The 23991-nt window shown below is 47.6% G+C and overlaps 1 protein-coding gene across 5 annotated transcripts in view; it reads right to left on the bottom strand.

Annotated features, from left to right (window-relative positions):
• The window catches only part of WHRN (whirlin), a 91968-nt gene that overhangs the window by 25073 nt on the left and 42904 nt on the right, over nt 1-23991 (bottom strand). The window lies entirely within an intron of this gene.

The following is a 23991-nucleotide window of genomic DNA, read 5'->3' as shown; positions in this document are numbered from 1 at the left end:
ACATATTTTTTAATGAAAGGATGAAAAAATAGAAGAAGAAAAAACCAGCCTTCCAATAAACATAAATATGTGACAAGACCAGAAAGGTTGTCCAGGAAGCTGTTTCAGGGTCAGCTGGGGCACTTTCAAACTCAGAGGGTTTGGTGCTTTTTTTACTTTCATTGATGGGTGACCGGAGGGGGCTACCAAGGGTCACAGCCCACCGTGGTCTTGAAGGGCAGCCCTATAACACCAGTTATTTCTGGCCCCTCTTCCTTCTTCCCTCCATCCCTGTCTGCTGATGGCACATGGTCACCCCTAGGGGCATTTTCCAGCGTTTTTAAAAGCAGAACTTGGAAAGGGTGAGCCAAACACGAATTTGGAAGAAAAAGAGAAAAGAAGATGTGGTGATGAGCCTGAGAACCAAAACTCTGGTCCCCAGTTTCCTGTCTTTTCTTTAACCCCTCACCTGCAACCGGGGAGTTTTCAGAATAGAAAGTGGTTATAAATTCAGTCTTTCTGTCTCCCCTCTGCTCCAGTGTTGATGTGTTCAGAGAAGGCCCTTTGCCTCCACAACCCCATCTAACACTTCCCGCATACCTCCTGTGTGCCAGGCTCTGCGCTGGGACACGGAGCCAAGAAAGACAGACCTCCTCCTGCTCTCAGGCTGCTCAGCGGGCTCCACCTTGTGCTATGAATGGGTTTTCCCGCCAGCCTCTCCACACCTTGTCTCCAAGGCCCAGAACACAGTGGGAATTCAATAAAAATTAATCCAATGAGTGCAGAGTCAGATACCAGTCCCCCCCAATCCTAGCTCCAGGACCATTTCTGCTGCAGCTCAGGGGGGCCAACACATGACACCAGCCTGGAGCCCCAAATTTCGAGCCACTTCTGACCAGATGCTGACTGTATGCCAAGAACCTTGTTTGTCCCTTTACATATCTATTTTTTCCCTATCTAATATCCTCCGCGTTCTGCCAAGTAGGGATCATTTGCTCTGCATCTGACCAGAGAAAAGACAGAGACTCAAACAGGTTAAGTAAACAGTTTGTGGTTACAGAGGCTAGTGAAGAGGACAGCGGGGTGGAAATCCAAGTCAGGCTCCAAGGTCCTAACGCTGTCTGATATTGGGCTGCTGTCAGGCTTCTGCTGTTCCTCCCTAGCCCTGCCTGTACCATCCAGCTCTGAAAACCCACCCTCATCATCAACTCTGCCTTTGTGCCCCCAATGCCGGAGACCCGGGTTTGATCCCTGGGATGGGAAGATCCCCAATGGCAACCCACTCCAGTATTCTTGCCTAGAGAATTCCATGGACTGAGAATCTTGGCAAGCTACAGTTCATGGGATTGCAAAGAGACAGACATGACTGAGCAACTCACACACACACACACACACACACACACTCTCTCTCTCGCCAGGAAGTCTCACCTTCCTCCCCCTACATCCGTTCCCTAACCTGTGGCCCCACCTGCTCACTCCTGGGGTCCTGGGCTGGCATTCTCCTCCGTGCATTAACTTCTAAACTGGCCCCAGACCTGGCACTGGGTTTTACTGTTTCCTGTTTCCTTAGCTTAAAAACCTGAATGGTCCCTATAACCCAGCTGGTGGCATAACCCTACAGTCAAAGGCTTCAAAGACCATCAGACTTGGGTAGACACTCTGGCTTTGCTACCTTCATGCCACATGAACTCAAGCAAATCCCCCAATAAACTTCTTTTTTTTTTAATCGATTAAAAGAACACATTCATTTTATTAAGGTACTTTTCTGTTACTTTAGGAGAGAAAAAAAAAAGCTTTCAAATAGTGGCTTGGTTTCAAAATTCATTGTTTTGGGTTTTATTTCATGCTATGTCAGTCCTGCTTCTTGGGAATAAATCTATAGCAAAACCTCAGAAGATCTATTACCTTGCATGAAGGCAGAAAAAAAAGGAAAACTATAGGTCAGGTTCGAGAGGAGTTTGGGTTACACCAGCATATTACTGCTGCTGCTGCTGCTGCTGCGTCACTTCAGTCGTGTCCGACTCTGTGTGACCCCATAGACAGCAGCCCACCAGGCTCCCCCGTCCCTGGGATTCTCCAGGCAAGAACACTGGAGTGGGTTGCCATTTCCTTCTCCAATGCATGAAGGTGAAAAGTGAAAGTGAGGTCGCTCAGTCATGCTGGACTCTTCCCGACCCCATGGACTGCAGCCCACCAGGCTCTTTTAGAGGCCTATTTAAATTTTTCTCAGGAAATTACTTTCCAAATTACATGTAGGAGCACATTTTCCACTGTTACTAAGAACAGGGGACAAAAATCCATTAAACTTTTGTCGCTTAGTTTTCTTGCACATAGGGAGGGAATCCTAGCCCAGGATTGCCCTCCAAATTTCTACAGTCATCAGTGTCATCGGTCATCAGCATTGGTTTTCAATGCCACCAGCAATATCCACAATTTTCTCTCTTTCCATATCTTTGAGCTCCCCAGTCGAAAAATCCCTGAGAACTTGTGTGTCCTAAGTCACTTCACTCATGTGCGACTCTTTACAACCCCATGGAGTGTAGCATGCCGGGCTCCTCTGTCTATGGAACTCTCCAGGCAAGAATACTGTGGTGGGCTGCCATTTCCTACTCCAGGGGATCTTCCCAACCCAGGGACTGAACCGGTGCCTCTTACACCTCCCGCTGGCGGGTTCTTTACCACTAGCGCCGCCTGGGAAGCTTAGGTAGCCTGAGTTGGTCTCCTTGTAAAGAGCTTAAGGGAAGACCCAATGTCTGATTTGAGGCTCGGCACACAGTAAGTGCTAAATAAGTGCTTATGCACAGGAGGTGTGGGTTTTGCCTCTTCCCTCTGTGCTTCTCTCCCAGTTGGTGTTTCCTGATGCTGAGAAGCAAAGCTGTGTTAAAGAAGACCTTTGCAGGCAGGTACTAGGGCCTTACTGAGAGCGGACTGCGATGCCAGCTCCCTCCAGCCCACTGTTCTGGGTCCTCACATTTCCCTGCATAGCGGCTGCACCTCTCCCCTGTGCCCCCAGCTTCCCCCTTCCCCACAGCTCTGAGCTGGAGCCAGGCTGTACTTTTCATCTGCTGAAGTGCTCTGTTTGCTTAAGTATCCCTCTCAATAGCTCTGGCTTTTGTTAAGCTAAGGGAATCAATTTTAATCTTTCCCACATACTTTATTTCATCTCAGCAGTTTAATTAAAGGAAGTAACATCTGAGAGACCAGATAAGTGGGAGCATCCTTTGTGAGCAAGCCCCTCCCTACGGGTCTAGGCCCTGGGGGCAAACAACTCAATTCCACAAACAGATACCAGGCCCTTTACAGTGAGGACTGTCCCAGATATTGCACGGGACTTAAGTACACTAAATCAAGTATTCGCTGTTTAACCGAAACTCAGATTTACACGGTGGCATCTGTTTTTATTAGCTAAAACTGGCAGCGCTGGATTGGGGGTATCAGTCTCCTCTGGAGGCAATGCTTGTGGGTGTGGGCAGGGGTGAGCCTATTTAGCGCTATGGTTTCCAAACTTCAGTTACTTTCCCTTGCCCTGGGCCGGGCACGTGTCATTTGTTCAGTCCTGTGAATCACCAGTGGACAGGTACTGCAGCTTCCTTGTAAGAATTAATATCTGGCAAATCGAAGGTCTGCTGTGCTAATCACATGCCTGTTGAATAAATCCCTACCCAGTCTGTGCATCAGCATAGGGATCATGTGCGATCCACCAGGGAACAGACTTGAAGCAGGAGTCACTTTCTGCTGCTGCTGCTGCTAAGTCACTTCAGTTGTGTCCGACTCTGTGCGACCCCATAGACGGCAGCCCACCAGGCTCCGCTGTCCCTGGGATTCTCCAGGCAAGAACACTGGAGTGGGTTGCCATCTCCTTCTCCAATGCATGAAAGTGAAAAGTGAAAGTGAAGTTGCTCAATCGTGTCCGACTCTTCGCGAACCCATGGACTGCAGCCTACCAGGCTCCTCCGTCCATGGGATCTTCCAGACAAGAGTACTGGAGTGGGTTGCCATTGCCTTCTCCAGTTCCTCTGAAAATCCCGATTTAATGGGGGTACATGAGCCTGTCCTTCCCATCTCTTTCCTCTCTTCTCCTATCTTTCTTCTTCAGTGAGTGAAAGTCGCTCAGTCGTGTCTGACTCTTTGCAACCCCATAGAATAGTCCATGGAATTCTCTAGGCCAAAATACTGGAGTGGGGTGCCTTGCCCTCTTCCAGGGGATCTTCCCAACCCAGGGATCGATCCTAGGTCTCCAACATTGCAGGCGGATTCTTTACCATCTGAGTCACCAAACCAAAACTCTAGATAGGGCTGTCTCCAGACAGCCCTTCGAAGCATCTGAGTTGGTCAGAGTGACTCCCATTTCTGTGTCCAGCTCTCTTTCATTCCTTCTACTTGTTGGAAAGCTTCCCGAGGCCTGCGAGCCCTGTCAGAAGAGTCATCTGCATGTTCAATGCCATTTAAAGTTCACCAGCAAGTTTCAAATAAATCCAGCGTCTCCCTGTTGACCCCAGCAGCCCCAGGCCAGCAGGCTCTGCAGTCTTGTCCTCGCGGTGCAGCCGAAAGATAACTGTTGTCCTAAAGCCAGGCAGCCAGGACACAGTGGCTGTGTGGCCCTGCCCAGTTCAAGGACACCCCGAGTCTGTCTCCTGCTCTGTACAAGGTACACAAGACTGCTTGCAATCCCCAGGTCACTGAGAAGCAAGTGGGACCACTTGGCACAGGGCCTGACATGAGAGAGGCTTTCCAGAGCTTTTCATTCGCTTTCTTTCCAAACCGCAGGGACAGGTCGACATGTCAGCTGGCTCAAGGTCACCGTCACATGTGAACAGTGAGCCAGCATTTGGGCCCAGCCTCTCTTGTATTCTCCCTCAACCCCGAGGCACTTGTATCCCCACGCAGTGTCTGGCACCCGGGAGACGTTTATGGGGAAGGGATGGCAGAGACCCCTCCTCCCTATTCTCTGAGGCTTACTTCCACTCGCTTCCCCTTTTCCTTTGGTTTGTGCGATGTGAAGTACAGGTGGAGTGTTTAAAGGTCTTCACCCAGCGCTTCCCCTAAAGCCCACCATTCCAGCCAACCCTTCGCCCAACCCCTCACTGCCGCCCCAGGCAACAAAAAACCCAGCTAAGAGTTCTATATGTTCAGTCATTGGAATGTTCCTCTCCTTCCCATGAAAGCCAGCTCTGAGTTAGACAGCTGGGGGCTGGGGGGCTGGAGGGGTGGGGTGCTAATCAAGGCAAAAAGTAAAGACAGGCAACGACTGTCAGGCCTTCCAGGGTCCCCTACAGATGGGGAGACTGCCCGGACAGGCAGCACAGGGACCTGTCCAGGGGACGCAGAGCAAGGCAACAGCCAAGCCCACACACCCTGAGGCTGATTAACCAAGGAAACAGCACCCACCCAGAGCTGTCAGGACACGACCCGCTAGAGAAGGGAGAGTGTGATCGAGTGTCTAATATTGCTCAGCTTGCAGACGGGCGCCGATGGGGAGGACGTGGAAGGATAAACGAATAAAGGAGGCTTATTTTATTTGTCACCACGGGCGTCCTATTCATCACCAGTGACGGAGGAGCGGAGGGCGGACCACGGGAGTGCCCTTCATTTTAAGGCAGAGCAAAGACTCCTCCATCATCCACAGCCCAGCGAGTGACAGGCTCGGGTTCAGGACGCTCCGTGGAGAGCGCAAAGGGACTTTAACAAGGACAGGACACTGATTTTCCCTGAACTTGGCCAGCCAACCACCAGGAAGCAGGAATTCATGTCCCCTGGGTCTGAAGCTCTTGGAGCAGCGGAAAGTGCTCAGGCTTGGGAGTGAGCCAGCCTTGGTAAACGGTTCCCTGTTACTCCCTGAGAGACCTGGGGAAAATACTGTTACATCTCCAAGTCTTTCTTCCCTCCAAACAAGAATAAGACCACCACTCACTAGAGTGTTACATCGTCTAAATGAGATGCCATCTGCTGTGTGGTTATTGAACACAGATTCAGGAGTCTTGTCCTCCGAGTCTAATTCCAGCTGCCACTTCCTAGCTGTGTGACCTTGGGTGATTTCCCTACCCTCTCAGTGACTCAGTTACCTTCTCTGGAAAACGGGTTAAGCATCAGTGCCTACCTCATTGTCTGATGATTAAAAATGAAGTCATGCACTCTCCACTGTAGCCCCAGCATCTAAGATAGCACTTGGCACATGCAAGGTGCTCAGTGAATATTCATGGAACGAACAACTACAAAGCAGGTAACACAGTATCCAGGATACAAAGTGCTCAATAAATGTTAGCTGCATTCTTGGAAACCATGCTTACCCTTAAGGGACCCCTTGGTCACTCACCAACCAAATGCTGCGATTCTGCCTCCTCGGACTCTCTTAAAGCCACACCACCTGCCTTTCCACCTGCTCCCTCTCTGGCCCTGCCCTCCATTTCAGCACTCACACGGACTGACCACACCTATGAGGCACATACTCATATCCCCATCTTACAGATGAGGAGACTGAGGTCAGGAAGTGAAGTGAGAAGAGCTGGCATTTGGCCGACGTTCTGCCAGCCTGCCAAGCCTCTGCTCTGACCAGTACTGGCTCCTCCTTGAAGAAAAGCCAGCCTACCCTTCCACCTCTGATATGACCCTCAGCCCCGGGGCATCCTGCCATGCACACAGTCTGTGCTCTGTTCATGCTTGGTGAAGGGAACAAATGAGCCCAAAGAACCCAGGGCAGGATGGCAGTGGGGCTATGCTCCTGCATCAGAAGGAGTTGGGGGAGAGACCTGCCAACAACTCGACCCCTGTGCTGAGCTGGGTGGGCGGGAATCTTCCCTCTCCGGACACGCACAGCAGTGGAACCCTCGCTGTGCCAGGGCCCCAAAGGAAGCTGACTTCAGCCCCTTTTTCCCCACCTTCCCAAGATTTTATTGAAATTTATTGGATTTTGCGGCTTCCAATGAGGACTCTGCTGATTGTACCATCACTGCAGTGAAAATTCAAATTCCACTGGAGAGTTTTATTGCAATTATGAATCTTTAATGGTCTACCATATCAGGTATGAAACTTTAATGGGCTTGTTTTCTTTTTTTTTTGGTACAAGTGAGCAATGCAGTTTTAATGAGACACCAGTAGTTTTTCCCAACAGTTCAGAAGTCAGTAAACCTTGTCTGTATTTAATAAAAAAGATCAAGGTAAATGCTCAGAAGGTGCCTGCAGGAACCAAGCTGGGGCTAAGAGCTGGGTTTGGGTGAGCTCAGCACACACCCTCTCTGGTTCAGGGTTAGGGTTAGGGCTCTCACAAGGCAGAACTCGCTCGAGACGCCACGGATGGAATTGGCAGTGGTGCATCCTCACCTCCCTGTGGTTCCTCCTTCTCACCGGGTGCATCCATTGTCAGTCCTTGCTCATTATTTTCAGGACACGAAATGAAATGTAAGATGCGCTGTGCTCAGTCGTGTCCAGCTCTCTGCGACCCCATGGTCTGCAGCCTGCCATGGGATCTTCCAACCCTTGCATACCCTGCACTGGCAGTGGGTCCCTTACCACTGCGTCACCTGGGCTTCCCCTTCAGAACACGAGCGGTCCTCACGGAAGGCCTGCTCTAACCCCAGGTCATCAATGGAAAAACAGGCCCAGAGAGGGGAAAGGACATGCCCAAGGTCACACTCTGAGTCCATGTCGGAGCAAGGGCAGAGAAGTCACTCCTGAGTCCTTCTCACAGAAGAGTCTGGCTTCCAAATAAACACATCAGAGCAATGACAAAGGTCAAACTCAGGAGAAAGAACAGCTACCAAAACCCCCTGAGCACCTCGCTTAGGCCAGCTACCTCGTACAATTTGACTCAACACTTAGAAAGCACCACTTGAGGCATGCATGGGTACAGCCTGTTCTAAACCAGGGCCATGAAACTCAGAGTAATGAAGTCACTTGCCCAGGGACACCCATCAGGATTTGAATCCAGAGCAGGATTTGAACCCAGTCCAACTGGTAGGCTGAGCCCCAGACTTGTATTTGCCTATGCAACATTTCAACTCAGATGACGCAAAGGCACTGGAAACCAGCACCGCCCAAAAGCACTTTGTGCAATAGCAGCTCCACAATCCTCATCGCGGTTTGAGACCACACTGGACTGTGAACATTGAGCTGTGGACCAGAGTACTGCATTCCCCTTGCATGGCACGCAGGAGGCACCGTTCCAAGGCCTGACAACATCAGTGAACTTGTGAATAAACAATCAAATAAATGGACAAGCAAATAAACAAACAGGAAAGCTAGTCCCCTTGCCCCTTCTGGCTTCTGCAGACGGGCAGGAGACATTTTCCATTTATGTAAAGGTCTAGTTTGACAAGGCCAGACTATGTAGGGAGGCTGGGTACCTGCAGCCCAGCTCTGTGCACGGCAGCGGGGAACGCATGTCCAATTTTTTCAATCACAAGGAAGGCAAAGAAGTAAAAACACAAGCCGCAATTTACTTTTGGCTGGAGTTTCACTCTGGGAAATAGTGCACGTCTATCCAGCCCTTCATTTTGGAAGAGTGAAAACTGGGATGATGGGAAGAGAAAAGATGTTAGGAGTCGGAGGCTTCCTGGTAAATCAGGGTAAAGCTGGCCTGGGCTAGCTCCCCCATCTGCTTTGGGCTTCTCCACAGACCTGTAAGAATCAGTGAGTTCTCAAGTTCAAGAGCACAGCCTTCACACACAGAGTGGCCAATCAGGAGATGAAATCCCATTTAAAACGGTGACAGAAGAGAGAAGATATTTAGGAAGAAACTTAACAGGAAATGTGCAACACATATGTGAAGAAAACAGTACACTCAAAATGACTCAACAAACAGGAAAAAAAAGATGCCCTGTTGTTGGAAAGGATTCAGCATCATTAAGATGTCAATTCTCTCTTATTTGAAAATTTAACATTATCCCCTTAAAAAGACCAACCGGCTTTTGTGAGGTAAGCTGACACAAAGGTTCATGTGGAAAAATAAAACCGCACATAGAGGAACCCTCAGTGTATATTGCTAAGTGGAGGAAGCCAATCTGCAAAGACTACATATTATATGATTCCAGCTGCATGACGTTCGGGAGAAGGTGAAACTATGGAGACAGTGGAGAGATCAGTGGTTGCCATGGGTTTGGCGAAGGAGGGAGGGCTGAGCGGGCAGAATGCAGAGCATGAAAGTATCCCATGTGATACTGTAACGGTGGGTACATTTCATTAACATTTGTCCAAACTCATAGAATGTACAAAACCCATGGTGAGACCTAATATAAACTATGGATTTTAGTTAATAATTATGTGGCTCATCAATGCAGTAAATGCAATTTATGAACACTAACGAAAGATGTTAATAACAGGAAATTGTGTGTGGAAAGGGTGAAGGGAGAAGGGATATATGAGAACTCTATATTTTCTGCTTGATTTTTTTATGAACCTAAAATCACTCTAAAATGAATCTATTAACTTTTTAATAATAGTTTTTAATTAAAATCAAATGGCAAGAATAGTTATGAAAACCCTGAGATCGAACTGCTGCAGGGAGAAGTATTAGATACTAAATCCTGTTCTAAAGCCTTTATGTGAACGATGGGGGACCGACCCATCAGAAAACAGATGGACATACAGGGGAACAGGCTAGAAATAAGTCCCAGGACACACAGAAATGCAGTATATGAGAGAGAAGCCACCACAAATCACTGTGGTAAAGATGTGCTTTGTAATACATAGCGTTGGGATAACTACGTAGCCATTTGGAAAGACAGAAGATTGAATCCATACCATATACAGCACACAAGAATAAATCAGATCCACACTCGGTTCAGGGCCAACATGTTGATCAGAGATTTAAAAAGAAAAAAATGTATTCACAAGTATTCAAAGAAAAAAATGGATAAACTAACTGCTCTATATCTAAAAAAGTTTTTCTAAGGAGAACTCAGATTCAATAGAAGGAAGAATTGGTAACCAAACTAAATGATAATCAAAAACTTGAAAAACAGCCTGGTGGGCTGCCGTCTATGGGGTCGCACAGAGTCGGACACAACTGAAGCGACTTAGCAGCAGCAGCAAGCAGTGTTGAAAGAAAATGACAATCAAGGAGAAAACATTTGCAATATTTATCACTGATAAAGGGCTAGCAAGTCCTGATATATAAAGAATTGTCAAGTTTAGGGGAAAAATCCAAAATCTTGACAACAGAAGGATAATAAAAGACACAACCACAAAACCATTTTTATGTTACAAAAAGACAAAATGGCCCACAAACCTACTAAAAGATGTTCCGTTTCTCTCATAATAAGAAAACCCCAGATTAAGCTACATCAAGATACACTCTCACCTGTCAGATTGGAAACAATAATTGGACGGCGCCTGTCGGTCGTGCTTGGACGCGTCTGCCGGGAACTCAGGAGGGAGCAGCACTTGCATCCACTTCTGCAGTGAACGCGACTTCGCAATATTGAGCAAACTATGCATGTATTCACCTGCTGACACAGAAATCTCACTTCTAGAAATCTACCCTGAAGATACACTTCCAAAATTGATAAAATACACACGCAGAGGCACTCATTGCATCGTTGTTTGCAACTGTAAGATGCTGAAAGTGGCCTGGGTGCTCAGAGGACAGCGGGTGAATTAAAGTACAGCAGAGCCACAGAAACGGAGTCCTACGCAGCTGTCTAAGAAAATGACAAAGATTTCTGTGCACTGACGTAGTGATTTCCAGGATACTAAAACTTTATAAATTAAGTGAAAAAGAATATCTACCTTCTCTATAAGAAAGGCAAAAGAATGTATCCATGTCCTTGCTTATTCTTTACAAAAAGAAACAGAAACAGGTCAGAAACTAGCTCATTTAGTTGTCTTGCAAGGAATGTCGGGGTGGGGGTGGGCAGAAGGGATATGAGGGAGAAGTAATACTCTGAGTATGCTTTTTTGGTAAAGTTTTGATGTTTTTGTTACTCAAAAAACAAAATTAAATCAGTCAAGATGCCAGTATCTTCGGTCCAAATCCTTCTCATAGAGCCATCTTTCTGGTTCTCTCATATGATTGTCTCCCCCACTTTTAGGGCCTCTTGTGATTACACTGGGCCCCCCCACCCCGGATAATCTAGAAATCTCCCCATGTAAAAGTCAGCTGATTAGCAATCCTAATTCCATCTGTAATTTTAACTCCCTTTGTTATGGAACCTAACATACTCACAGGTCCTGGGGATCAGGATGTAGACCTCTTTGGAACTCACCATCCTGCCTACCAGATGTTGTTCAGTCGCTCAGTTGTGTCTGACTCTTTGTGACCCCATGGACTGTAGCCCACCAGGCTTCCCTGTCCTTCACCACCTCCCGGAGCTTGCTCAAACTCATGTCCGTTGAGTTGGTCATACCATCCAACCATCTCCTCCTCTGTCACCAGCTTCTCCTCCTGCCTTCAATCTTTCTCAGCATCAGGGTCTTTTCTAATGAGATGGCTCTTTGCACCAGGTACCCAGAGTATTGGAGCTTCAGCTTTAGCATCAGTCCTTCCAATGAATATTCAGAACTGATTTCCTTTAGGATTGGTTGATTTGATCTCCTTGCAGTCCAAGGGACTCTCAAGAGTCTTCTCCAACACCACAGTTCAAAAGCATCAATTCTTCGGTACTCAGCCTTCTTTATAGTCCAACTCTCATATCCATACATGACCACTGGAGAAACCATCGCCTTGACTATAGGGACCTTTGCCTACCACACGGGTGGCCCCAAACCTGGCGGCAGTCACGGCTGTCCAGAAAGAACCAGGGCATGCTACCTGTAAGCATAACACTCGGGGAGGACAGACACCACAGCTGTCGCTTGAATTTTCCCCTTAGTGTGGATCTCCCGGCATTTTCTATGGTGGACATGCTTTACTTTCAAATTCAAGTTTTTAAATGGTATCTTAAAATTGCCCATCTCACATGTCTTCCAGTGTGTTAAAGAGACTGGGAAGGAATATGCCAAAATGTTCACAGGAGCTGCCTCTGCGTGGTGAATTCCAAGCAATTTTAATTTCAAGCTCTTTAGGAATTTCCTGTGCCTTCTGGATTGCATGTGAAGACTATATTGTTGAGGCTAAAGAAAAAATATTCTAAAAAGAAATGTAAAAATTTGCTGGGAGACATGATATAACGCTAACATCTCGCTCAACATTCGGCGGCTTGGGGAGGAACAGGCCTGGGCCCTTGGCAGATCTGCTGTGCCCCCTGGAGAAGAATCTTTTTTATACCAGCCAGTCCAATCCTTGTCTCTTAGTAATTCGGGATAAGTCATTCCTGTCCCCCGCTGGGCTCAGCAGCTTGCTGGCACTGATGGGCTGAGAGATGATTTAAGCTCTTTCTGGAGGGATCCTCGGAGGTTTTTCTCCATTGATGCTCCTTTTAAAACATTATTTCAACTGGAAACAACTAAATGCATTGACTTCAAGGGAATGGTTAGGTAGATTATAATTCAGCCAGAAGATGGAGTATTATCATGCAGCTATTACAAACTGCACTTATGAGAAGTTTTTAATTATGTGGAAAAACACAAGTGAAAATGGGGGATGCAAAAGAGTGTATATTGTATAATATCAATCGTGTAAAAGCGTACAGAGGAAGGGATGAAAGAAGCTACATCAAGGTGCTAACAGATGGAGACGACCCACACGTCTATCAACTCACAAGTGGACAGACAAAATGTGGTATAGCCACACAGCAGAATATTTCACTATAAAAAGGAATTTATTGCTACACGCCACAGCATTGTGCCAAGTGAAGTGAGCCAGACACCACGGCCTTATATTCTATGATTCTATGAGGTGCCCCAAACAGGCAAACCTATAGAGGCAGAAATGGGGGGTGGCTGTTTAAAGGGTATAGGAATGGGGCCGGTGGGGGGAGTGTGAAGACATGTTTTGAAATTAGACAGTGATGACAGTTGTGCAATCTTACGAATATACTTCACTGATTTGTACACTTTAAAAGGGCAAATTTTATGATACATAAATTATATGTAAAAAAAAAAGATGTTAACAAAGGTTGTCTTTGGAAGGTAGGATGTCTGAGTCCTTTTGAGTGTATATTATGGATTGAATCTATTACTTTAATAGCTGGAAAAAAATAAAAAGAAAAAAGTCCCCCAAACAGTGTGAGTTAACAGCCCTAGGGCACAGCCCCACCCAGGCCGCTGGACCCCCCAACCTCTGAAAGCTTTGGCCTCCCTCTGTCTGCCTTGACAGCAAAGAGCCCCTTGATTCAGGAGTTAATGCAATCAGTCCAGGGCCTACGTGTGCCTCTGGGTCTGTCAGCCACCAGTGCAGTCTGGGAAAAGCCAGGGCATCCTTCCCCGCCCAGGCCCCCTCGCCCTGCCTCTCCTCTTGATCAGCCTCCAGGTCCTCCTCTGCAGACCTGTGCCCCCCAGCCCAAGCCTCTGTGTGCTGGCTTCTGCTCAGCCCGCCCTGAAGTTCTATGCCTGGTATAACTGCCCACAGCCAACACCCCAGCCAGACCACACAAGGGCCGAAAGCGCATGTCTTTTGGTCCTTGCTTCCTGGTCAGGCACACACGCACACCGGTAGCAAATCTCTAGTGAAGGCTCAGCTTAGGGAGCGACTTCTTCTCTGCAGCCACACTGACCCTCCTCCCCTGGGCTGATGGCTCCCTTCAGAGGTCCCAGCCCAGGCAGGGTGGTACAGTGGTTACTGCAAGGATTCTGAACCAGCCCTGTCTGGATTCAAGTCCTGGCTCCACCACTTCCTGGCTGCGTGACCTTGGCCAAGTCATTTAACCTCTCTGAGCCTCAAATCTGAGACCAAGGACAAAAACCCTTATTACAAAGCTTAAATCCAATCACTGGTATCCATAGAAGAGAAGAGAGATGGAGACATGCAGGGAAGAAGACCAAGTGAGCACGGAGGGAGACACTGGAGCAATGCTGCCATAAGCCAGGGAATGCTAGGGACACCAGGAGCTGGCACAGGCAGGGAGAGATTTTCCCCTAGGGCCTTCAGAAGAAGCATGACCCTGTCGACACCTTGATTTGAGTTGTTTTAAGCCGCTAAATGATCAGGGCTTCCCTCATAGCTCAGTTGGTAAAGAATCTGCCTGCAATGCAGGAGACCCAGGTTCCGTTCCTGGGTCAGGAAGATCTGCTGGTCAGGAAGATCTGCTGGAGAAGGGATAGGCTACCCACTCCAGTATTCTTGGTCTTCCCCTGTGGCTGTGGCTGTGGCTCAGCTGGAAAAGAATCTGCCTGCAATGTGGGAGACCTGGGTTCGAGACCTGGGTTGGGAAGATCCCCTGGAGAAGGAAAAAGCTACCCACTCCAGTATTCTGGCCTGGAGACTTCCAAGGACTGTATAGTCCATGGGGACACAAAGAGTCAGACACGACTAAGCGACTTTCAGTAATCACTGATGAAGCCACTGAAGTTATGACAATCATTCGCTACCACAGCCCTAGGAAATGAAAACAGGAAGTAAGTTATTCGCCCTCCCTTGAACCTACCTTCTGTTGTTGTTCAATCGCTAAGTGTTTCTGGCTCTTTGTGACCCCCAGGGACTGCAGCACACCATGCTTCCCTGTCCATCATTATCTCCTGGAGTTTGCTCAAACTCATGTCCATTGAGTTAGTGATGCCACCCAACCATCTCATCCTCTGTTGTCCCCTTTTCCTCCTGAGACTGGGTCATAAAAAGAATACAGCTCTACCTGCCTCTCTCTGGGACCCATGACTTCAGAATCCCCTTCTAAGCTGCCATGCTTAGAAGCCTGAGCTAGCCCTGTGAGAAGATGGCCCCAGCCAGCAGCCAATGTCAGTCTCCAGACACGAGACAAAACGAGCCTCCCAGCAGCTCCAGCTGCAGCCTGAAGGGTCATGGAGCCGAGACAAGCCGCCCTGCTTTGCCCCATCCACTTCTTGACTTACTGGACCCACAGCAAGGCAGAGGAGAATCCGGGGCTATTGCATATGTCTCGGTTTGGGAGTTGTTATGCAGCCATAATCGGAGAAGGCGATGGCACCCCACTCCAGTACTCTTGCCTGGAAAATCCCATGGACCCAAGAAGCCTGGTAGGCTGCAGTCCATGGAGTCTTGAAGAGCTGGACACGACTAAGCGACTTCACTTTCACTTTTCACTTTCATACATTGGAGAAGGAAATGGCAACCCACTCCAGTGTTCTTGCCTGGAGAATCCCAGGGACGGGGGAGCCTAGTTGGCTGCCGTCTATGGCGTCGCACAGAGTCAGACACGACTGAAGTGACTTAGCAGCATGCAGCCATAATAATGGTATTAATAGCACTTGCGGAATCATTATCTGCATTTGACAAGGTCCCTGACCATTCATATGCATGGTCAAGGGCCGGAAGCACTGCCCAGCCATGTTTACTGACCTCTCTCAAAGTGTGCGTGCCCCATCCTACAGCTGGGAAATGCTGCTGAAATGCTCATTGATCACTGTTTCCCCTGCAAAAAGGGAGAATAGGCTGACCTTCGATCCAGCAACCCATGCACATCCTGGATTGTTGTTTAGCTGCTAAGACGTGACGTCTGACTCTTTGTGACCCCATGGACTGTAGCCTGCCAGGCTCCTCTGTCCATGGGATTCCCCAGGCAAGAATACTGGAGTGCGTTGCCATTTCCTTCTCCAGGTGATCTGCCCGACCCAGGGAGCGAACCTGCATCTCCTGCATTGGCAGCAGATTCTCTACCACTGAGTCACCAGGGAAGCCCACACATCTTCAATATGCAGGCGCTGAACTTGGCATGGCCACAGGTGGAGCCAGAGGCAACTGCTGACCCCCTGTGCTGGTTAGTGGCCACCCAGCGTCTCAGGCTCTTCCCTTGGCCACTTGGGATGAAGGATGAGAAGGAAAGCCAGCCCTTGCTGACCCACTCCCTCCTGTGGACAGCATGGTTCACAGGGCCGTGGGAGCCTGAATGAATGCTATCACCTTTTCCTGTGACCGGGGTAAATGACAGCTGGGCTCCTGCTCCAAGTGGCCTCCATGTAGAAACTGTTACTCTTTTTGGCAGTAGCCTGCCTGGCAGCAATTACTACCCTGGCAGCGGCCCCTTTAAAAGTCAGGCAGACCTGAGTAGCAATAAGTACTGGCCAACCCTCAGCAGAGAAGGAAATGGCAACCCACTCCAGTGTTCTTGCCTGGAGAATCCCAGGGACGGGGGAGCCTGGTGGGCTGCCATCTCTTGGGTCACACAGAGTCGGACACGACTGAAGTGATGCAGCAGCAGCAGCAGCAGGACTAAGCAACTTGAACACTGCAATTTACTGAACCTCCACTCAGAGGCCAGTTCACAAACTCGGCTAAGAGAACAACTACGGAAGGACTGAGAATGTGGTCCAGCCGGCAGGGGTGGGGGCAAGTATGGGTGGGGTGGGGAGACGCTTAAACCGGGCCCAGCGTGTGCTGGGATTCCCAGGAAAGAAACCATCTTCTGGTTCCTCAGAAAGGTGTTCATCATCAGGGCAGGTTCATCAGCTACCGGAGAGTTTCAGATGGCATCAGGGGCCAGTCTCGCCCACCAGCATACACACTCGTGTGGATACTGACGATCACTCACACAACCAGAGCCATCGTTTGGGGAGGGCTTCTCCTGTGCCGGGTCCTGGACTTTCTTGCACTAGCTCATTGTGTCCTGACGATATAGGACCCAGGGCTCAGGTGGTGGCGGTACAGGTATCATTATTTTAAAAAAATTATTTTTAGAGAACCTGGAATCTATCGAAAGCACAACTCCTCTCCCACAGTCCTTGGAAGGGAAGCAAGATGCCAATTCGGAAGTTCATGGCTCATGGACTCCTGGGCAGGGAGAGAGGTGGCCACTCCACCCCAGGGAGGGGCAGCCCCCAGGGACACAGAAGGCCCTGCTCCAGCGAGGGGCTCTGGAAAGGAGGCACAGCCAGTCTTCTAAGGCGGAGCTCGGCAGCGATGTGAGAGTGTGATCCCACCTTTTGCTGAAAGAGCGGAGGACTGTCAAGACCTCCAGCAACCAGGGGCTGCTCTGCCATAATTCCTTGCGAGCAGGCTCCGTGCGGGGCCAGGGCTGGCAGGTCAACGAGGAACCGAAGGAACTGCCTGAGCTTATTCCATCCTGGAGGGGCAACACCAGATTGACCCTTCACCCAGGAGACAGGGCCCATAGTGGAAACCCCACGGATGGGCATTAGATCTGAGAGCCAGGCCTGTGACCTTGGCCAGCCCCTTCTGGACATACGACCTTGGGCAAATCACTCCCACTTTCTGATTCTCATTTTCTCATCCATATACAGAATCAATGCTATTTACATTAAACAGTCTTATACTGAAACCAGACAGACTTTTTTAAAAAGCCAGCACATTTTGAATACCTTTATCTGTATTAAGTGTTTCTATAGAGATTCTCTGGCTACATCCTCACAAGTTCCTAGGGTACTACTTTCCCAGTTTTACAGGTGGGGAAACTGAGTCCAGGCAGATACAGCTGGTAATTTTGACTCCAAAATGTGTGCATTTAACCACCTTGTGACACTGCCTGCCAACGACTCACAGTGCCTGGCACAGTGGGTATGAGGAGCGGTAGCCATCATTATTAGCTTTCTCCAAATAATGCTTTCTTGCCGGAGTACAGCTTTAGTCATAAATTCTTATTTAAATCATCTTAAAAGTTGAGCTGGGCCAGTGCTCTCACATGGAGGTGGCGCATGTCCAATCATCCGGGCCCCAGGGCCCCCTTCCGCCCACAGCAGATGCTACTGCGAGAGCCTTAGCTAAGTCCCGTCTCTGGCACAGCCCAGTTGCTAACACACAGCACAAGCGCTTTTGCAACCACACTAAGTTAGTGGTGCTGGCATACACAATGGAGATTATCTGCTGCCCTTGGGAGTGGAAAAAGCACTGAATGCAGAGGCGCAGAAACACGGACAAAGCCTTTCTCAACACACAATTTTAAAAACCACGTGACCAATCGGAGACATTCATCCAGTTGGCAGCCGAGGTGAACATGTGACCTTGGAGAGCCCTGCATTTGAATTGCCAACTCTCTGCCAGCTAAGAACACACTTTGGGGCAAGCTGTTTAAACTCACTGCGCCTTAGTCTCTTCATCCACAAAATATGGATGATGACAATCAATACCTCTGCGTGGGGCTGAGATGAGGATAGAACGAGATGATTCTCGCCACCCCCTCCCCCACCTCCCTCCGCCCGGCTCCCAGACAGGACTGGGCTGGGAGAGGTCAGTTACTACTAGGGCTTTTGTGCTGTTGCTATTATGTAGATTTTGGGAATATCACTGGGAGTGTGTGGACATGAGCACACACACCACATATACAGAGAAATAACCCAAAGTTGTGGGGCTTCCCTGGAGGCTCAGTCGGTAAAGAATCCGCCTGCAAGGCAGGAGGCCTAGGTTCAATCCCTGGGTTGGGAAGATCCCCTGGAGCAGGGCATGGCAACCCACTCAAGTATTCTTGCCTGGAAAACCCAATGGACAGAGGAGCCTGGCAGACAGCAGTCCATGGGGTCGCAAGAGTCAGATACAACTGAGCAACTAAACACACTAATGACTCACCTCCAGGGGACAGTAAGCTCAAGATGCCCCATTGTGAGAACCATTTTGCAAGGGGATGAACTTCTAAGTCTTGTAAGAGCCACTGGAGCTGGCCAGAGGAGGAGTTGTGAGGGGAGGAAGTGATGAGAACTGGATTTCTGTGACTAAGCTCCAGAGCCACCTGAGTTTTCAACCCCAGCTCCTCCACCTACCCAGCTGTGTGACCTTGGGCATATTGCTTAATCTCTCTGGGTCTTGGGTACCCACCTCTAAAATGAGGATGATTCTGCTCCCTCCTCACAGGGTTGCTGGGAGAATCAAATGACTCAGAGCAGGAGCAGCCTTCACTGAGCACCCTGGTTGACACAGAGGGAGCACTCCCTGGATGCTCATGATTCCTATGAGTATTACTGTTAATCAGAAACAGTAGACGACTCCTCTGCCCTAACTTATTTCCATTATTATTTTCCCCTATCATTATCATCACTACCCTCGCACTGCCATACCTTCTGCTACTTCCACCACACTTTTACTTAAGCATATTCTGAACAGCCAGGAGAATCCTCCAGGCCCCAAATTCAAAAGCAGAGTGTGCAGAAACCCCCAGCAGGTGTCACAACTGTGCTGACGGTAGAGAACCCGAGCAGAAGCAGGGAAGACTGAGGGCCCGGCCGCCAAGGATCGTCAGGCTGCTTGTTTTTTTCCATTACATAAGCTCAGGGGTTTAACATCTTGTGGCTAACAGGGGAGGCCTTAGGGCCAATCTCCACCCAGTTTCACCACTTCCTTGCTGTGTGATCGTGAGCAAGTGATGACCTCTCTGAGCCTCGGTTTGTTCATCTTCAATTAATGGTACAGCGTCTATGTCAAGAATTGTTCAGGGATTCATTAAGGCGGAACATAAAAAAAGCACTTAGCAGGGTCAGGCCTGGAATGATCACTCAGTGGACACTCACTGTCACCATTTCTGTCACCGATGCTCAGCAGCTCATCACCTGGGGCACCAGGAGTCTTCACTGCCCTCTGTAGCCCACTCCCACCGCCCCCGCCCCCCCGCCCCTCAATTCAACACGAGTTCCATGCAGACCACACAGGGGGCATAGATCCAGGCTCTGCATTGCACACACCTCGTTCTGGCCCCCAGATCACCAGTGCCTGATGCCCACCGCGCTCTCACCACAAGAAAGACTCCGAGGGCCCTGGGGTGCCCGGGGAGGGACACGGCTGCCCACCCTCCCTGCCACTCAGCCAGCAAGCCTCTCTCCAAACCCCGCTCAGGGTGAGAAAACGGACACGCTCAGGAGACATCCTGCCGTTTCTCCTTTGTTTTGGCTCTCTCTAGCCGGCAGCAGGAGAACACTGTAGATACTAAATAGCAGCAGTAAAAAATGATCACGAGATGGCTAAGACACATTTTTTTTTTTTTTGCTACATTTTGTGCTTCGACTTTTGAGGAGGGCCTTCTATGACACTCTCAGGGGGCAACAACTTAGTCCAAATCTTATTAATCAGAGACGAAAGTTTTGAACTGAGAAAGGAAGCACTTTTCTAAAAAGCCAGTGGTTGGATCATCAAAGGAACAGAATGAACAAGGGCCCCCAAGTCACTGCGTGCACAGCAGGTCAGGGAGAAAGGGGTCTGGAAGGACGTGCCAGCTGCTGACAGCTGTCACATCCTGGGCTGGCAGGTGCAGGGGGGAAGGACGGTCACTGCGCACCCGAGTCTGCCTGCGCATGATCGGACTCCTTCACAACCAGCAAGCGTTACATTTACAATTAGAAACAAGTTAAGATTTTTTATTAATACTTATTACACTTGGCTAACTTGATACCTGCCAGGATTCTCCACTGTGAACTTAACAGTTTTCCCCTTTATTATTACAAAATATATGGATAGAGGTACTTTGAAATTATGCAAAACATCCTGTTTCTGCTATTTAGCATCCTTTGGTGCTCCTTGCCTATAGCAATGTAATATAATGCTCTAACTGTGATTTTCTCTTCCTGTATTCCTTCTATGCTTTTTCATGGCAATGTTTCTTTAAGCAGGAGTTGTTGCTTCTCCCCCATTATTTATCCTGTTCTTTATGTAATTACGTTAGTATGGATCCCTGGATATTTACTTCTCCTTTGGCCATGGCTGACTGTACACATATGATAGGCTGATTGATTGATTGGGTAGTACATCTTTATCTTCTGGTCCTAAAAGATAGCCCAGGGTCCTCTGCCCTAGACCTGGAATCAATGATTCCTACAAAGAGCCGTGGTTCCTTTTATTTGGAGAATAGTATTTAGAAACTAAGATCTCAGTACTAGCTGTTCCCATTTTTATTGGGTACAACCCCCATCAACGGATGGAGTAAGGAATTATATGTATATGTACTAACTCATGCATACATACACAGCTGAATTGATTTCTGCATCTATTTGTGTATATACGTACAGATTTTTTTCTTTTTTGTGAATGAGTCCATATTGACATCTCCGATGAGTCCAGCACCACGGGGTTTATTCTATTCCCAACCCTTTCCTTCCTTGTGACTTTCTTTGAAAGTAACAACCTGGCTCTCACTATCTAAAATGTATTTATTTTTTCAACCTGTACAAATGAAGTAGTTGCAGAATTCCTAATCCATTCCCCTCCGAGGCAAAGACATTTGCCAACTGGAATACAGTGTTTGAGGGCAGTTCTTCTTGTCTTTCTTTGCCTTATAGTATCAGTTGAAACGATGTTTCTCAAAATCACTTAGGTCAGCTTCCTCCTTCTCCACTCCCTTTCAGTGTGGCTACATGAATCATTTGTAATACAGTTAGATTCCTTTGTCTTCATTTGTCTCAGTCTGCACTCCATCTATCCTCCAACAACCAGGCTGAGTTTTTAAAAATTTTATATATAGCAACATCCCTCTGTGTAGAGTTCTGTGGGTGTTGACAAGTGCCCAGATTCATGCGTCCATCACTACATACAACCACCTTTCCATACAGAACCATTTCCCAGGTCTTCTGCCCGTTTTGAGAGTTCTTTTGCATTCTCAGTACAAGTCCTTTGTCAGAAATGTAATTAGAAAACACTGACTTCTCCAACTCTGTGGTGTGTCTTTTCATTCTCTTAAGAGTGTGTCTTTTGCAGGGCAACGTTTTTAACTTTCATAAAGCCCATTTTGTCAGTTTTTTTCCCTTATGGGCCATGCTTTTGGTGTCTCATCTGCAAACTCTTTGCCCAATGCGAGGCCCCACAGATTTCCTCCTAGGCATTCCTGTAGCAGCAGTGCGGTGTTATTTTATCTTTAGGGCTATGGTGTATTTTGAGTTCATTTTCATAGAAGGTGTGAGGTTGAGGTTGAGGCTCATTTGTTGGCATGTAAATGTCCAACTGTTCCAGCACCATGTTGAAAGGACCATCATCCTTCCTTTCTCCATTGACTTACCTCTTCACTTTTGCCAAGCGTCGGTTCAGTATGCAAAGGGGGCTTTGTTTCTGAACGCTCTGCTCCGTCCCACTGGCCTACACGTCCGTCCTTTCACGAGCACTGCACTGTCTCGTTCATTGCAGTTTTATAGCAAGTCTTGACATGGGGTACTAAGTCCTCTAACTGCTCTTCGGCTTCAGGATTATTTGAGCTCCTCTAGTTTCTTTGCCTTTCCAGTACAAAATTTACAGTCAGTGTGTAAATATCTATAAACATTCCTGCTGGGATTGGAATTGGGATTGAATCAAGATTCAATTGATTCGTTGAATCAAGATCAAACTAGGGAGACCTGGCTTTGTAATAATACTGAGTCTTTGTATTCCATGAACACAGTATATACCCATTTATTTAGGTCTTTTTCAGAGTTTTCAGCATACAAATAACTGTACATATTTTATTATTTATTTCTACCCTAAACTGTGTTTTTTTAAATTGATGCTGAATTTCACTTGTTCATTGCTAGCATATTGAAATGGAGGTGACTTGTGGAAACAGTGTCAGACTTTTATTTTTGGGGGCTCCAAAATCACTGTAGATGGTGATTGCAGCCATGAAATTAAAAGACACTTACTCCTTGGAAGGAAAGTTATGCCCAACCTAGACAGCATATTCAAAAGCAGAGACATTACTTTGTCAACAAAGGTCCGTCTAGTCAAGGCTATGGTTTTTCCAGTAGTCATGTATGAATGTGAGAGTTGTACTGTGAAGAAAGCTGAGCTCTGAAGAACTGATGCTTTTGAACTGTGGTGTTGGAGAAGACTCTTGAGAGTCCCTTGGACTGCAAGGAGGTCCAACCAGTCCATCCTAGAGGAGATCAGTCCTGGGTGTTCATTGGAAGGACTGATGTTGAAGCTGAAACTTCAATACTTTGGCCACCTCATGCTAAGAGTTGACTTATTGGAAAAGACTCTGATGCTGGGAGGGATTGGGGGCAGGAGGAGAAGGGGACAACAGAGGATGAGATGGCTGGATGGCATCACCAACTCGATGGACATGAGTTTGAGTGAACTCCGGGAATTGGTGATGGACAGGGAAGCCTGGCGTGCTGCAATTCATGGGGTCACAAAGAGTCGGACACGACTGAGCGACTCAACTGAACTGAACTGAACTGTGTATGCTAACTTTGTGTCCCTCCATCTTGCTAAACTCATTATTTCTTGGAGTTTTTTTTTGTAGATTCTTTGGAATTTTCTATGCAGACGAGCAGTCTCTGTAAATAGAGTTTTATTTCTTCTTTTCAGATATGTATGCCTTTTCTTTCTTTCTATTGACTTCTTGCACTGACTACAGCTTCTAGTATGATACTGAATAGGAGTGGTGAGGGAAGATATTTTTGCCTTATTTCAATCTTAGAAGAAACTGTATAGTTTTCACCATTAAATATATTATCTATTGCTTTGTGAAGATGCTCTTCATCAGGTTAAGGAAGTCCCTTTTGACTCCTAATTTAATTAGAGTTTTTAAAAATCATAAATGGATATTGTGCTGTGCTTAGTCACTCAGTTGTGTCCGACTCTTTGTGACCTCATGGACAGAGCCCACCAGGCTCCTCTGTCCATGGCGATTCCCCAGGCAGGAATACTGGAGTGGGTTGCCATGCCCTCCTCCAGGGGCATGGTGGATACTGAATACTGTTAAATGCCTTTTCTGATTATATGGTTTTTCTCAGTAACACTAATTTTCAAATGTCGAACTAGCCTTGCGTTCCTTGGATAAAGCTCATTTGGTCATGGTATATATATTTTTAATAGATTGTTGGGGTTGTTAAATTTCGTTGGGGGTTTTCACATCTAAGTTCGTGAAGAATAGTGATCTGTAATTTTCTTTTCCTGAAATGTGTTTGTTCTTGCTGTTCTATTATACTGGTTTCATAAAATGAGTTGGGAAGTATTCCCTCACTTTTTATTTTCAGAGAGAGATTGTGTAATAGTTCTTCCTTAACTATTTGCAAGAGATCATTAGTGAAGGCAACTGGGCTTTCGTTTTCTTTTTTTGGATGGTTTTTAACTACAAATTCAGTTTCTTTGACACACATATAGAATTT

This window comes from Bos mutus, chromosome 8 (genome assembly GCF_027580195.1).
Source record: "Bos mutus isolate GX-2022 chromosome 8, NWIPB_WYAK_1.1, whole genome shotgun sequence".
Taxonomy (NCBI): domain Eukaryota; kingdom Metazoa; phylum Chordata; class Mammalia; order Artiodactyla; family Bovidae; genus Bos; species Bos mutus.
This window is presented reverse-complemented; position numbering and strand designations above follow the sequence as displayed.